We start from the raw sequence: 15,407 nt of genomic DNA, 5'->3' as shown, positions 1-15,407 counted from the left end.
TTATATTTAATGGATGAATATCCACTGTAGAGTTTCCATATATACATTGGATCCAAGAAATGCATAAAAGAAGCAAGTTTTTCTTCACTATGTCAGGTTTTGCCTTACTGCCTTCTAATACTAATGGCTGTATCTGGTGGAATCAGCCCTGTCCAGTGCCTTAACCTAATTTGAAAGGGCCTGGCCCTTTAAGAATTATGTCTGAAAGTAGTCCAGTTCTTTCCATTTTGGTGTCCAGTCCTTTCACCTGTGTGAACTTTGGGCTACGGCTTCATGCTACCCCTAATGACTGTGACTGGTTTACCTTCTGGGCCTTTTAAACCTACTCTGTTCCCAATTCCTACTCTGGGTTATTTCTGGGCTTGAATTTGGTCTCTAAGCAGCTATCAATGGCCAAGTAAACTGGGATAAAACTCACTTGTCCTATTCCCACAAAGCTTTTCCCCTTAAATTATGGTAGCTGTAACACAGGCACTGTCAACAACTAAGGATGTTTTCTAGACATTCTTTGGGAAAAGATTAGACCTTTTTATAAAGTTATCAATATTTATTGATATTTATTTTTTAAATTGAATTAGTCATGGTAGGAGAATTAGAACTTCTTAAAGATTGTATTATGCTTAAATTTTAATATTGTTCAAATTTTAAATTACTTAGGAGGAAGGTATTTATGGCAGTAGAGGTGGGGAGGAACAATATTTTTAGTATTTTAGGTCCAGTCTTGTAAATACCTAACAATACCTAATGCTTTGTTCTTCTCTTTCCAGTAAAACCCCTTGAGAATAGCCCTGATGAGAGTAAAGATTATTTAGCTGCCTTGGACTTGAACTCTGGCCCCTTCCTGTAGGTGGATAATCTTATTATCCAGATAAATTTTGTAAATCTTCCCAGATTGTATCTATAACCTCTCTCTCTGGCCTAGATTTCTTCAACAGCATTGCAGCCATGGCTGTGTTGCCTTTCATTGAACTATAACAGTTGTTATTACAAAAGTTAATTTCAGAATGTAATAATTTTAATTAGTCATAACCCTGTAAAATAAAGGATAAATATTCTGTGTGAGGCATGCATTAGCCTCATGAGGAGAATATAGCAATGTGCAATAAAAAAATTTGTTCTTTTTAAGATTCTTTAAGATATATCATAAAAGTCCAGAGAATTTTCCCTTTGGGCCTGATTTGGGAGTTAAGGAAATAGCTCTGTAATTCTGGAAGAATTAAAGTTCTAGTATCATCATGTGATATTATTTAGAAATTAGGTGAGGGCAATGAAAATAGCATGATAAATGGATTACATAAACTGATGACCCAAAAAAATGATTGTAATTCATAGATACAACTAAAAAGAAAAAAAAAAAAGATTTTTAAATCTTAAAATGCCTTGAAGGAAGATATCAAAATATAATTATCCCAAATGAACTAAAATGCACTTAAAATCTAAGTTTACATGTAATGATTAGCTTATAGGTAAGAAAACAAATTTTGCACAGTAATTTAAAAGACTTCACTTAGATATGGAATCCACTAATATGGTTTTTCAGTGTCTTTCTGGTTAAAAGTTAATAGCATATCCCCAAAAGTGAAGGCCAGAAAACTGGAATCCATTAAAGTTCACTGTGATATCTACATGCTAATATATATTTCTTTTTAAATATATATATTTTATCTGGTCTAAAGAAAGCACACACTTTTTAAAAACCGCTTACCAGGCAATTTAACAAAAATTCAGCATTTGAAGACTACTGTTTATATACATTTATTTTTTTTTCTACTTTCTCCATCATATCACATAATAAGTTTGAGAACTATTATTTTTTTCCTTTTTTGACTTTCAGGCTCTATCAGTGCTTCACAGGTCAGGTAATATAATGTGTCTTGTATGTAGCAAGATCATATTAAGAAAACAAAATTAAAGAAAACAAACTGTTGTAAGTTGATTTCTGTATAGTTTCATCTTCTCAGTTTTATGATAGTTCTAAATATTTTTTATGAATAGTGTAAATTGTTAATTATTTCACTCCTTAAAGAAAAAATATAATAAGTGCCCATGTACAAAATCACTGAGAAATGTCTTACATCATGAGAATAATTAAACATGGTTGCTTTTTCATTTTAACTTATGTTTTTTCTCCCAAAGATTACTATTTATTTATTTATTTTAATCTAATATTACTTTATTTTGATGATAATTTTAAATCTGTAATTATTGATTGTTGTGTGTCTGGTCATGCACTACATGTTTTGTATTCCTTATAACTTACAAGCTTACAAAATCTACACACAGAGGTTGGTATGATTTTCTTCTCTTTACAAATGACAGGATTATATCTTTAAAGGTTAAGAAGGTTGACAAAGATATATAACTTATAACTAACTGTTAGAGCTGGAAATTATACTCAGAAACTATCCCAGTGTTCAAGCTTTACTTACCAAACAATTTGTTTATTATACCATGACACTATTTTTTTTTTCATTTTTAAGGATTCTATCCAGTTGATCATTCCTTTCTGAAAGTATTGTATTAACTCATTATTAAAATTATAATGTAAGTGTTCTTTTTTTTGATAAGTTTCCATGTGATAAGACATTTTAGGTAGGTGAGATTTTATGTGATGTTAGTATATCAAACAAGATTAATGAGCAATATTATCTAATTTTCTATAAATAGTCTAACCTATAGAATTCTATCTCATTACTAAAATTATTTTGGTACAGGAGATTTCAAATTATATCAGATAAGTATATCTTTGCTTTAAGAAGGTTTAATGTTCTGGGAAGTAAAAAAATAGGAAATATAAAATCCATTAAAATGAGTTCTAAATCAGTTTTTAACACTTGCATATTGCCATACATTTAATGGATATGTAATAAATGTTAATGAATACATTAATAATGAATTTAAAAGATTCCTGTATAGAATCTCTTCATATTTCTGATCATTTATAAATATTTATGAATCTTTGTTTTTGAATCATTTTTTTTTTTTTGTAAGTAAAAGAAAAGCCAACTCATAGTTGCTTATCAGGCTCAGTTCAGGCAGCTGAATTTGGATTTAAAAATAAAGAGAACTCTCAATTTTTGGTATCTCTTTATGTCTTGGCTCTGTTTTTTGCTATGTTTGACTCCAATCCCTGGCTTTGCATGCGAACAACATGGCAGTGGTAGCTGCAACAACAAACATGCTCTCAGATTTCAGTCTGAAGGCAAATACAACTTTCTTCTTACCAAAAACCTACAGTAGAAGACTTACAGTGTACTTCTGGTAGGGCAAATACACACACACACTCCCCCCCCCCCCCAAAAAAAAATAAATAAATAATGACTGTGGTTAAGTCATTATTTTTGTGACAAAGATATATAACTTATAACTGTTAGTGAATCCCACCAGAAGTATTGAATATGAGGAAGAATGTTTTTCCCCAGAGAGAAATTAGGATACGATTTCATGAAGGATGATTAGATGCGAGGTGACAAAAATAATAGTCATCTGTTATAGATTTCAAGAGGAATATGTATGACTATATTTGCTTGGAGATTATGAATTTTACTTTTTCAAATGCCTAATTCTTATGAGTGTCAGAAGATTGTGTTCATGTAAAAGAGACAAGTTCCATCTTAAAATAATATTAATTTTTAAATCATCAAGTTATATATTCTGTCTTCTATCATACTTTGATAAGGTATCATAAAGAATCACAACTTATTTTGGTGGCCTGATTTAATGAAGACTATACAAATTATGAATCTGCTTCATTGTTAGTTCTGCACGTATTGTGATTCTGATTTGAAGTTATCTTTATTTCAGTACACAGGAATTTCTATATCAATTCACAGTGGGTAGCAGAATATGAACTTGTGGAAACTCAGTGAACTAGAGCTCCATCAGTTTAAATTTCTTTAAGTATTTCTGTCTGGCTTTAATAATGTACAATTAAGATAAAAAGCCATTTAGCTTTTATCAGTTAGTCAGGATCTGTTGGCCTAGTTTCAAAAGTTGGTCTCCTGGGCATAATGGACATAATTGAAACTCCTGTTAAGTTTTTCCACTTTAATGAAAATATTAAATGCCTTTGGAATAGCACAGTAAATTTGCTGCACAGATCTCAGAGGGCTAGGCTTTGATTTTATTCTGCTGTCTTCTACTATTTTATTCTCAACATTTAAAAAGTTTATTAAAATAATTTCAGTCCTTTGTCTCCGTTTTCAGATCATTGCTTGCTAGAGTGACTAGGGCTTTATTTTATTTTCATAATTTTCTCTTTATAATTGAAAACAAAAGGACACCACAGAGAATGGAAAACAAAATTGCACTGATTAATTCTATAGTGTTGCTTTTCTGAACTATGGATTGAGTAACACAATATAAGATGATGTACTTGGAACTATAAAGAGCTTTGGTTTTTTAAAAAAAGTTCTAATTATTAGTTTTAGAATATAGCTAACTGCAATTAATTTTAAAAGTAGTTTTAATGTATACTGGTAAAAAAGTCAAATATAGTTAAAACTATACAATTTAGAGTGTACATTTATAATAAAATGATAGTTACTGAATACATTTCATTTACTTGGAAATTATAAAGATTTTCACTTGGGCTTTTGGCATTGTATGTCATTTGCAAATTATTTTTAATATTGTTGCGCCTCCACATTAATCGCTATCATATATAAAATGCACGTCATAACAAGTAAGAATACAATAAATCGAAGCAGAAAGTAAATGTTTTAATTCTATGTTTTCATATCAACATTCACCTATTTCGCTGCATTTAAATGATATAAAACTACATCTGTTCTGAGAAATTTGGTGTAAAATATCTATTAAATATCAAAACATTTTTATTTTTCATATTTAAAATTTTGTTATTTCTGCAGTGAGAGAAAAATAAGGATACAAAAAATAATAGAAATAACTAAAACTTATGAGGATTAATACTATCTACTATGCCTGTAAGTTTTGTACATGTATTGGAATTTTTAATACTCATAGAGACACTATAAGATAGTTAATATTATTATACTCACTTCCAGATGAAATAACTAAAGCCTGAACAGGTTTATTAAGTTAACAAGTTCCCACAGTTGAGTGAGTAGCAGAGCTAGAATTCTAACTCAGGAAACCCGAAGTACAACTAGATGTGTTTACCATTGCCTTATACTGCTTATTCAAAGAATAAGTGCTAATACTTTGAAAAATCATCAAAATATAAGGCTCGAAGTACTATTTTTACTACAGTCTTAAACATGTTAAAGTTTTTTAGGTTATACCATATATGTAATAAATTAGATACTTTTTTTTTTACTTCTAGTATATAATTTTCCCTCTATTTTGTTCCCATGAAAACAAAATGAAACAGAAGATAGATTATTCAGACTCTCATTTTGTGTTAATGATTTAGTTCTATTATTCTCGTGATATGACAAGAAATTCCTGACTCAGGGAAAAGTTGTAGATATATACTCTAAAAGGATTTCATATTTTCTTCTGAGATATATCACTTGCATGTAAGTTATAATGCTGTATTTCCAAGCATGCTATATACTTTCTTTAGACACTTTTCACACTGATAAATACATCTTTCTTTTCCTTTGTTTTCATTTCCAAGCACAAGAATTATGTGATTGATGCTTTTCTTTGAGCATATGTATGTTAAGTCCTTCCAACATCTTGGTTAATTCACTACTTCTTTTTTTGAAGTGAAAAAAAAAAAAAAAGTCTATAGCCGTGCCACCTTGAATGTGCCCAATCTCGCCTGATCTCCGAAACTAAGCAGTGTCGGGTCTGGTTAGTACTTGGATGGGAGACCACCTAGGAAGACCAGGTGCTGTAGGTGTTTAAAAAAAAAAAGTGAAAAAAGGTATTACGCTTTAAAGTTAAGCAAGGAAATGACAATCCAGTGCTGGAAGCTAACCAAAGTCAAGGGGGGGGGGTGTCTTAATTTTTGAATTAGTTAACCTCTGCATGAAATAATACATTTTAAATATACATTACAAATGTATAGTAAAATATTTACTATTGCTTACTTGGTAGTAAAAATGTACACAAATAGTTAAGATTAACTTTTTTCTTTCTTGCCAAATTTCTTATGAAAATTTCTTTGTGCTCCATTCCAGCACCTGTAACAACATTTAGAACATAGTGTATGCCTAATAAACATTTTTTAAAATTTAAATTGTATCTAACTCTATAACTTAAATAAAATAAACTAAAATAAAATTCCACTTTATATGCTCCACAGCTTTTCTCCTTTAGCTAAATTTCTTCCATAATCTTAGAAAATTAATAAAAATTGATTTTTGTGTCAGAAAAGCCTTAGAGCAAAAACAGTTAAAAATAGACCAAATAGACAATGATTTACCATTTTATAAAACACATTTTTTAAAGATAAAGTAAATCCCTTTTGCACTAATCTCTATGCAATTATGTCCCAAGTGTGGAATCAGTAACTTGGATTATAGCAGAGAGGATTGTGGCTGCTTTGAACTTAAGAAGCATTGATTTACAGAGGGAAACATACATGTATTACAATCTAACATTTCTTCTGATCTATCATTTCTGCTGATAAAGTCTTAATTTGGACACGATAGTTCCTTAACACCTTAACACATTCAATCTTCTATTTTAACAAAGAGAGGCACTAGACTAAGACATGTATCAACCAAAGGCTTCTATCTAAAATTTAATACTACTACTTTGTTTTCATGTTATTTATATTTTATGATTAAAGTCTATTCATGGCAAGCTTCTTTATGGTAGTGATTTCCTCTTCAAATACATATGTTAAAATGCAGTTTCTTTAAGAAATATAAAAGTAAATAATAGGTAGTACAATGTTATGGTAAATTGGAAAGACTGAAGTTCAGGAAACTTTGCCATATATTATGAAAACAATTAGCATAATAATTATGTCATAAATGTCTGAACTCCACAGTTTAGAACATGATAATAATAGCTTCTTTCAATTATGAATGAGAAAAGGTAAAATAATGGTAATGACATATATGTGGTAATGATCATGGCTTATAAGTTATGTAGAATATTGAAAACCTCACCATGCCATTGAATATAAATCTTTATTGGAAAAATGAAAAATTTTAGGTACTTGTAGAACTTTTTAAATTTTTGGAATTTTGTTTGCTTTTAATCACAAATTGAAGACCCCACAAAAGAAAACAGGAGACCAAAAGAAAAAAAAGAGAGATTCCATTTTAAGATTTCATTTAGATTTTCTTAAATGACAGTAAAATTGCTACCTGGAGAAAACTTCTTTAAAAGTAATTGTAACCACAGGAAAACTAGGGAAAAGTAATACTAGAAAAGGGAAATATTTAAAAATTACCTTTTAAATAATTAAATTATTATCGAGGTTTGAAATTAGTATGCTCTAAATAAATAAATTATAAAGATAAATCAATTATTTGATATGATTATTCAATAAGAAGAGACCTTATGTAATTAGATGTATTAAATGTTTATGAGCAATAAGTATATGTTAAATGTAAGTAGAAATATTAATAATAAAGCCTCTTTGAGGATTGAAATTAACTAAAGCTGTTAAAATTTTATTAATGTTATGTTTCTAATAGCTAATATTTTCCTGATTGTTCTCTAGGATTGTTGAAAATCTTATTGGCAATATGATTACCATAAATTTTCAATAAATGATTATCAATCAAGATAGAGTAGTCTAATGAATTGAACTTTGTCACCCTTTCCTCAACCCAGTTATGAAGTCTGAGATCCTGATTGTTTTAGATCTTGTTGTACACTAATAGCAAGCAATATCTTACAAGCTACTTTAAAGTTACTTTTTCAAAAAAGTACCAATAGAAAACTATTGTAAAACAACAATGTCCATACCATTAGGTCGCAGGCTTTGTCATCATACATTTATCAGTCACTGTTTCACATTAGATGCTGACGACACCCTTTGTATCTCCTGTTGCTTCTGTCTAGATCGCCCTTCCTCCAGACTTTCACATTAGCTTCCTTCTTTTTTGCCAAATTCTGTTTTGTAAGTTTTCTTACCACTCTATTTGATATAACTTTCTCTCATCCTCTTCTGATACACTGCTTAATTTTTCAACATAGCACTTAATACTACCTGATTATATATATAGTCCATGTATATGTTTGTTTATGGTCCAACCTACCACCTTCCAACTAGACATCAGTTCAAAGAATACAAGGAAACTTTATGATTTATTCACTTTTGTATCTCCAGTGGCCAGAATAGTGCTTGGCACATGGTAGATTCTCAATACATTTTGACAGTTTAGGTAAAATGCCTCTCAAGTGGTTAACTCCTCATTCCACATTATATTTCTTATAATTTAACAGTTACATCTATTGCTGTTAATATGTAGCATAAGTTATTTGGTATAAGAAGAGAGTACTGATCTTTGGAAAATTGTATGACCATTGTATGGCTGTTATGCTATTTTTTGTTTGTTTGTTTTTAATATAAACCTTTCTAAGCCTATTATAAAATTATCAATTTGTTAAATTAAAACTATTGGTAATCTTTACAGGAAAAAGCTAAAGTCATCAGGTATACCAATTGTTATATAGCTGTTATCGGGTCATATAAATTATATTAAATGTTCAGATATTTTTTTTACAATGAAAAAATAAATACTGCCAGTTTTGTTTTATAAAGAGACAGAGACAGACAGAGAGACTGAGAGACAGAGAGAATATTATATTTAACACACTGTTTCCAGCTTTACCTGTCCATCAGACATCTTATTTATATGAGCCAACAAATTTCTGTCTGTGAAAAACTATGCTGAGCTGATTTTCTATTAACTGTGGTTGAGAAATCTAATAGGATGAAGGGTTATACTTTTGCTGGGGATTTTGAATATATCAAGAAAATTGACTTGGATAGTGCAACTATGTGGATTAATTTAAGATTAAAATTTAAGGTTAGAATTGATAAGATGCTTTAATTTCTCTGAAGATGATTAGTATTTAAGCAAAGTCTTGAAGAGCAAAATCCAGACAGGTGACACCAAATCTTATCATGAGAAGAGGAAGAAGTGGCCTTTACTGAGAGGCTTGCAGATAGTAGGCAGGACAATAATATTTTACATATATATTTTATTAGCTTAAGGATGAAGTTACTTAAATTATTCTTATCATTAACTTTACCAAAATATAAAGACATTTATTAAATCTCAAAAGGTTAAGAAGTTTTAATATATTTCGTAGTCTAACGCATGCAATTAGGAAAGATGATATGATGTGAATTTTACTCTAAGAAGAAACTTTCCTATGAAGAAAGAAAGATGGACTGGAGGCATGAGAGATTAGAGCAAATTACATTGGCAGGAACTTTTTAATTTAGTTAAAGCAATTACTTTTTTGATAGAGAAAGGCTATTGCTGAGGTGAGCGATGATTAGAGTCTTCACTAGCATAGCAGCCGTGGGAACAGATGAAAGTAAGAGAGATCTGGGAGAATTATAGAGGAAGAATCAACAGGACTGGAGAACTAGAAAGATATAGGTACGGTGGAGATGAAGTATAATTCTGTGGATACTTAGGAGAGAGATGGATTCATTAACAGAGATGACAAATATACAATGAGGATTATATTAGCAGGTAAGAGCTATGAGGATGCTAATTCAGTTTTGGAACACATGTTTGGAGGATCTGAAACATTTTCTTGTCAAGATCAGAATTTATTTATGCATCATTTCAAAAAATATTTATTTTATACCTGTTAGCCAGGTACTTCTCTAGACAGATTGCCTGGTTTTATATTCTAGTGGTGGGATGCAGAGAATAAACAGTTGAATGAATGAATGTATACTATATCAAGAGGTGAAAAATTATAGAAAGAAAAATAAAGCATGGTCAGTCTGTCTGTGGTTATTTTATGTCCTGCTAGGGAAGGCCTCTGAGCAGACATCTGAAAAAATTGAGGGAGTGGCCCACAAGGATATCTGGTGTAAGAGAATTTCAGGCCTCTTGCATTTAGTTAGGTACTTGACTACAGTGTAAACTCCTGAAAGAGCTTGTTATAATTATCAATTTTTTGAAAAGTGCAGTTGGTTTCAGACCTTCATCATATCAATCCTGCGTTGCTGCGTTAGTCTCCCAAGAGATCTTCATTTGTCTGATATCCTCTCTCTTTATTGTCCACAAGATACTCTTTTATTTTTTCCAATAAATTTTATTCAAGAGTCATTTCCGCCATGAAGCCAAGGTAGATGAAATACTCTTTTATATCCCTAAAAATAATGTTATAGGCTTAAGAGTCTAGAAAATTCTTGAAGACAGGACTTAGGGTTTACCCTTAGCAGAGCAACTTACTCTTAATAAAATTGTGTTGATTTGAATTTGAAATGGAAGTAATCTGGATTGACTCAAATTTAGGAAATATATAGGTAAGAAAATCACACACACACACACACACACACACACACACACACACACACACACACAAAATATATATAAGAGAAGTCATAAGATATAAAGGTACCAAAAATAACTATGGTAAAAAACTGGTGAAACAGCTGATTTAGAAACTAAGCTGATTTGTCAAAGAATAAATCAAACATGGGGAGAAGACTGTGCCTTCTGTTATAGTGTCCTCTATTTTCTCCCCTTTTTCTTCTCAAATCAAGTAAAGGCATCTACATATAGCACGTAGCAGTATCTGACAGATCCTTAGAGCTTAATAAAATACCTACATTCGGAGTTAGCTTTGGAAAGGAAACTTTGAAAGATTTTAACATTGTTTTCCTTGATTAAGGAGTCACTGAATCCATTAAATAGATTAATTTAGATATATGCACATGTGTATTCTGTGATCGAAATCTTATTTCTATATTTAGTTTAAACGACAGAAGTATTTTTTTAGGTCAGAAACAATCCTTTTCCCCTCTTTAATTTAGGAACAAATGACTTTTTAGTTCGGGGACCATATGTCTTTGAATGAAGACAGGACTGTCACAAATGAGATTCTTACTGTAGTCCATTGATTTGGGTCTTTAGTTTATTGTATTGATCACACCTTACAGTCTCCTTGATGTCTCAGCACATTTAGTAGAGTATTAACATATTTTAAATTTAACTCTATGGATTCTAAGATACACATGACATTTTCAGAAAGTGTATATTATTGTAAGAACTTATATGAACTAAATAATGTTTATGCAGAGATGTTGAATACTGTCATCAATTACAAAATGGCTATTACTACTAAGTCTTTAAATAATTATGCTTTGGTTATATTTAACCTTATTTTAAATAGCATAGTTTAATAGCAAATATTCTTCAATTTGAAATGCAAAGTTAGCCTCATCTTTGAGACGAAAATCCTGTAAATATTTTAAATTAAATATATAAAACATTTTCATTAAAAATAACCACAAGATTTCAAAATTTTAATACCTTAAGTAAAATATTGTTATATTATTACCTCATATTGTAGTAACTAAATGCATTCTCCACAATGCCTAACTATTTCTTCACTTTATTGGAAAGGGAGTGTTTCCAGGTTGGGCAGCCTATAGGAATTCTCATTAATAAATGTTATTGGTTACCCAAAAAGAAGAATGCATTAATGATTTCATTTAACACGTTCTTAACTGTATGATATTATATGAATAATTAATTCTCACATTTAGAATTATTGTACCATATTTAGTAAATACTGTACTATATTTAATCTAGAAGTATTTTAAATAGAAATTGCTGAGTTAATAAATTTAAATATTTTATTAGGTCTTTTTTTCCTATAATTCAGGTTACTGCCTTTTGTCAAAGGATTAATTATTTTCTATTATTACTTGCACTTTCCAAAATTTTGAGATATTTATTATAAAGTTGTGAATTTGTTGCCAGCTATCACTATTAACTCTGTTAACTGTCACTATTTCCTCTGATTTCTCTCTTGGTCTTCCTTAAGAATCAAGATAGTATAAAAGATATGGAGAAAAAAATTATATTAGTATAACTCTCAGTGTCACAAAAATAATCTTTCAACAACTATCGATTTAATCTGGTAGTCACAAGATATCATGGTAGATCGTATCTTCAAGGCAGAGATTAAATAATACAGTCTATTTCCATTAAATTATATTTATAGTTTAGTGTTTATTAATAGCTTCAGGTTTGAGACAAGCTTAGGTGACATTGCATTTCTATTTCTAATAGATAGGCTTAATAGGATATTAGCATATTAGTATTTTCAGGATAGGCTTTCAATATTTTTTCATATATTATTATTAGACCATTGTGGGCACATCACACAATTCATAAATAATTTATAAATAACTAATTTATAAATAAGTTTATCTTAAGTAAGCAGTAAATATATATCCATTCATACATACAAACTTATGCATTTTCTGACTCAGCAGACTAGTAGGTAAGTTTCAAGAAAGAAAGGATTGTATTTTTCTTATTGCTTCACTAATACAATGAAGAGCACATTTTGGATGCCTAATAAATATTTGTTGAATCATTAATGAATACGATAGTTTGAGGTGATATGCTCTAAATGGGCTATCAGATTAGGTATTGGATAGTTAGGGTCTAGTTTTTGATATCGTTGACTCATTGCATTCATTTTTTTTTTAATCTTCAGTAATCTCTTTACAGAGTATACCTCTTGCAAATATATCATAAACTGCATTGTACATTTTTGACTCCCAACTAGAGCTCAAATTTCAAGTATTATTAACAGGATATCAAATCTTGTACTTTACACAACATACTATACAAAGTAGGTAATTTTTTTTTTTTAATTAAAGAGACTATATGGACAAATCAATGTGTTTTGGTTTGATTGAATAGAATCAGACTCTTTATAGCAGAATTCATTTATTAAACAAATCTCAAATTTAGTAACTTATAAAGGAGTATTGTTTGGTAAAAAAATTTATTTTAAGCAATTCATTTTTTCCTTAATGAATTTATCCAGAGAGCATTTACAGAGTGCCTACTATGTGTCAGTCGTTGTTCATAGGGCCACTTTGTGATGGGGGGGCTCCATGAGCCTAAGAATCCAACCAACACGGGAAATTAATTTTTGGAAGGCAGATTCACATTTTAGAAATGAGTACATCACACAGTATGTAACACAGCCTAGCCTGTGGCAAGTTCCAAGATGGATATGCAACTAGTATAACTGGTTTATGCAAAGTTGGGGATACATATGGCCATTATTTACCATCCCTGATTCTCTTTTTGGTGAATTTTGTATGTGAATATCTTCAGTTTATTTGATGCTGTTCCATCCACAGGATATTAAGTATTTTTGAAAAAACTTTAAATATTTCCATTTCTATCATTTCCTGTCAATTGATTATTTTATCAATATTTTATGTAAAAAAATTAAATCTATGCAAAGGGTAGAAACACTGGTATAATAAATTTCCTTGTATGAATCACTTAGCTTCAAATTATCAATTCACTGCCAATATTTCTTCAAAACTCCCACTTATTCAACCTAAGCCTTTTGAAAAGATCCTAACATATTATTTATCTATAAATATGTTAGTGCATATCTCACAGAGTGAGATTCTTTAAAAATCACATTACTATCATCACACAAGGAATACTTGATCATAATTTTTTAATATCAAATAGGACCCACATTTCTCAAATATTCATTTAAGAGTATGTTTGAGCCAGTATCCAAAGAGAGCCCACCGAACATTGAAATTGGTTGATATAGGTCTTAAATCTTTTAAAATAGATTCTCCTCTATCTTCTGATTATTGCCCTTTTACATGAACAGAACTAGCAGATATGTATTTATATATAAATATTCATATGTATTTACATATAAATGTTTATATTTATATATGAACCACAAGTTCATACTAATTCATTCAATTCAAATTTGAACTATAGGGCTTTTACATAAGCTTATTGAACTTATATCTACATCTCCTTTCTCTCATGCTGGTTTTTAGTGACACTATTTTCTTCATCTTAAATATATAAAATATAGTTTCAGTATTTACAATCAATACCACTATAAAAAGTGTTACTACAAAGTATAATTTGTATTTTTCATTTACTTTTGAATTTTTTTGTGATTCTCTTTATAAACGGGAAGCATATTTTTCTATAAGATATAAGTGCCTTGGCTATAGAACTGGAACCCAAGCAATTCTTGAGATTGTTCTCTCCTTCTCCATTTCTTTCCCAATATTTCTGCTTTTATTTTTCATGTTTTCTCTCTTCTCTCTTTACCAGTAGACTTTTTGCCTAGTCATAGTTTCTGCACCCTTATAATTTTGTCTTATACAGAGTACATCATGGCCACTCTCACAAGTTACTATGTCATGAATTTTCATCTTTACCTCCCACTCCCAATGGCTTTCAATATTTCCTGGCCATATTTTGGTTATTACCTTTCTTATATGTTGGATGCCCTTGTGTCACATGCCCACTATTACCCATCTGTTATCCTGTGGGACATCACGTTAGATTTGTCGTGAATATTTTCTAAAGAGCTCTGTGTATGGTAGATATTCTAAAGCAAGACCAGGCAAATCTAGTATGATTTCAGGTAATGTTTTGAATGGCAAATATATATTACTTTTTAGTTGGTTCAGATGCCATTTATTCTTAGCTTCTCTTGTTATATAAATTATATGGCAATAACTACAGTATGTGCAATTTTCTTATATGGATATTTGGTAAAAAAAATGATAACATTTTTCCATAGGTGGGTGAATTTTAAGGATATAATTTCTTAGCTTGCATGAAATAATTTTATTTCATTATTGCCTTTCCCTTCTATTTTCTCCCCAGGATGTCAGATGATATAACTAGACCTCTTATGACAAGCAGGTGGTCAGATCCATAACTTACATTGAGGTTTGTTCTTGTTCAGCAGCAGCTAATATTAAATTCAATGCTCTCAAATATTTACTCAGAGAAATATGCTCCATTTGGTCTGCACTGTGATTTTTGCCTTCTACTTAATAATAGTTCTATGCCCTTTAGCAAATATAACAGCAGGAAAACCATAATGTTCAAAACAACAGACTTGTTAAATGTATAACATACTTTTCCTTGCCTATTTGCCTTTACCAGTTTAGTGTTGCTCCTGGAATTCTTGAAAGGTTTATACATTTTTCTACTGTTTAAAGAACACATTAAGTTGTTTCTCTTTGTAAAACACATGAGATATATGTATATAAGCTTTCATCATGCTTTATTTTAGAGGAATAAGAGAGGAATTTAATTCACCTCTCCTATTGTTTCTAGTCTTCCAATTGCCATCCACTTTTACTGATCAAACATTTATAAGTAAGTAATTTCACTAGATAGTGACTTAATTTACTTTAATCAATCTTATACTGGAGAGAAAAAAAAAGAGAATGACTTTAAAATTTGTAAAACTTTTCCCTGCATGAAGTGTGAAATTGGTCCCTCTTC

At 30.1% G+C, this 15,407-nt stretch overlaps 1 protein-coding gene and 1 pseudogene across 5 annotated transcripts in view; both read left to right on the top strand.

The window, feature by feature from the left end:
* Positions 1–15,407, top strand: part of CCSER1 (coiled-coil serine rich protein 1) — a 1,108,427-nt gene that overhangs the window by 941,233 nt on the left and 151,787 nt on the right. The gene's annotated exons all lie outside the window — the stretch shown is intronic.
* Positions 5,712–5,830, top strand: LOC118609175 (annotated as a pseudogene).

The sequence above is a fragment of the Rousettus aegyptiacus genome, unplaced genomic scaffold (genome assembly GCF_014176215.1).
Source record: "Rousettus aegyptiacus isolate mRouAeg1 unplaced genomic scaffold, mRouAeg1.p scaffold_m13_p_10, whole genome shotgun sequence".
In the NCBI taxonomy this organism is placed as follows: Eukaryota; Metazoa; Chordata; class Mammalia; order Chiroptera; family Pteropodidae; genus Rousettus; species Rousettus aegyptiacus.
This window is presented reverse-complemented; position numbering and strand designations above follow the sequence as displayed.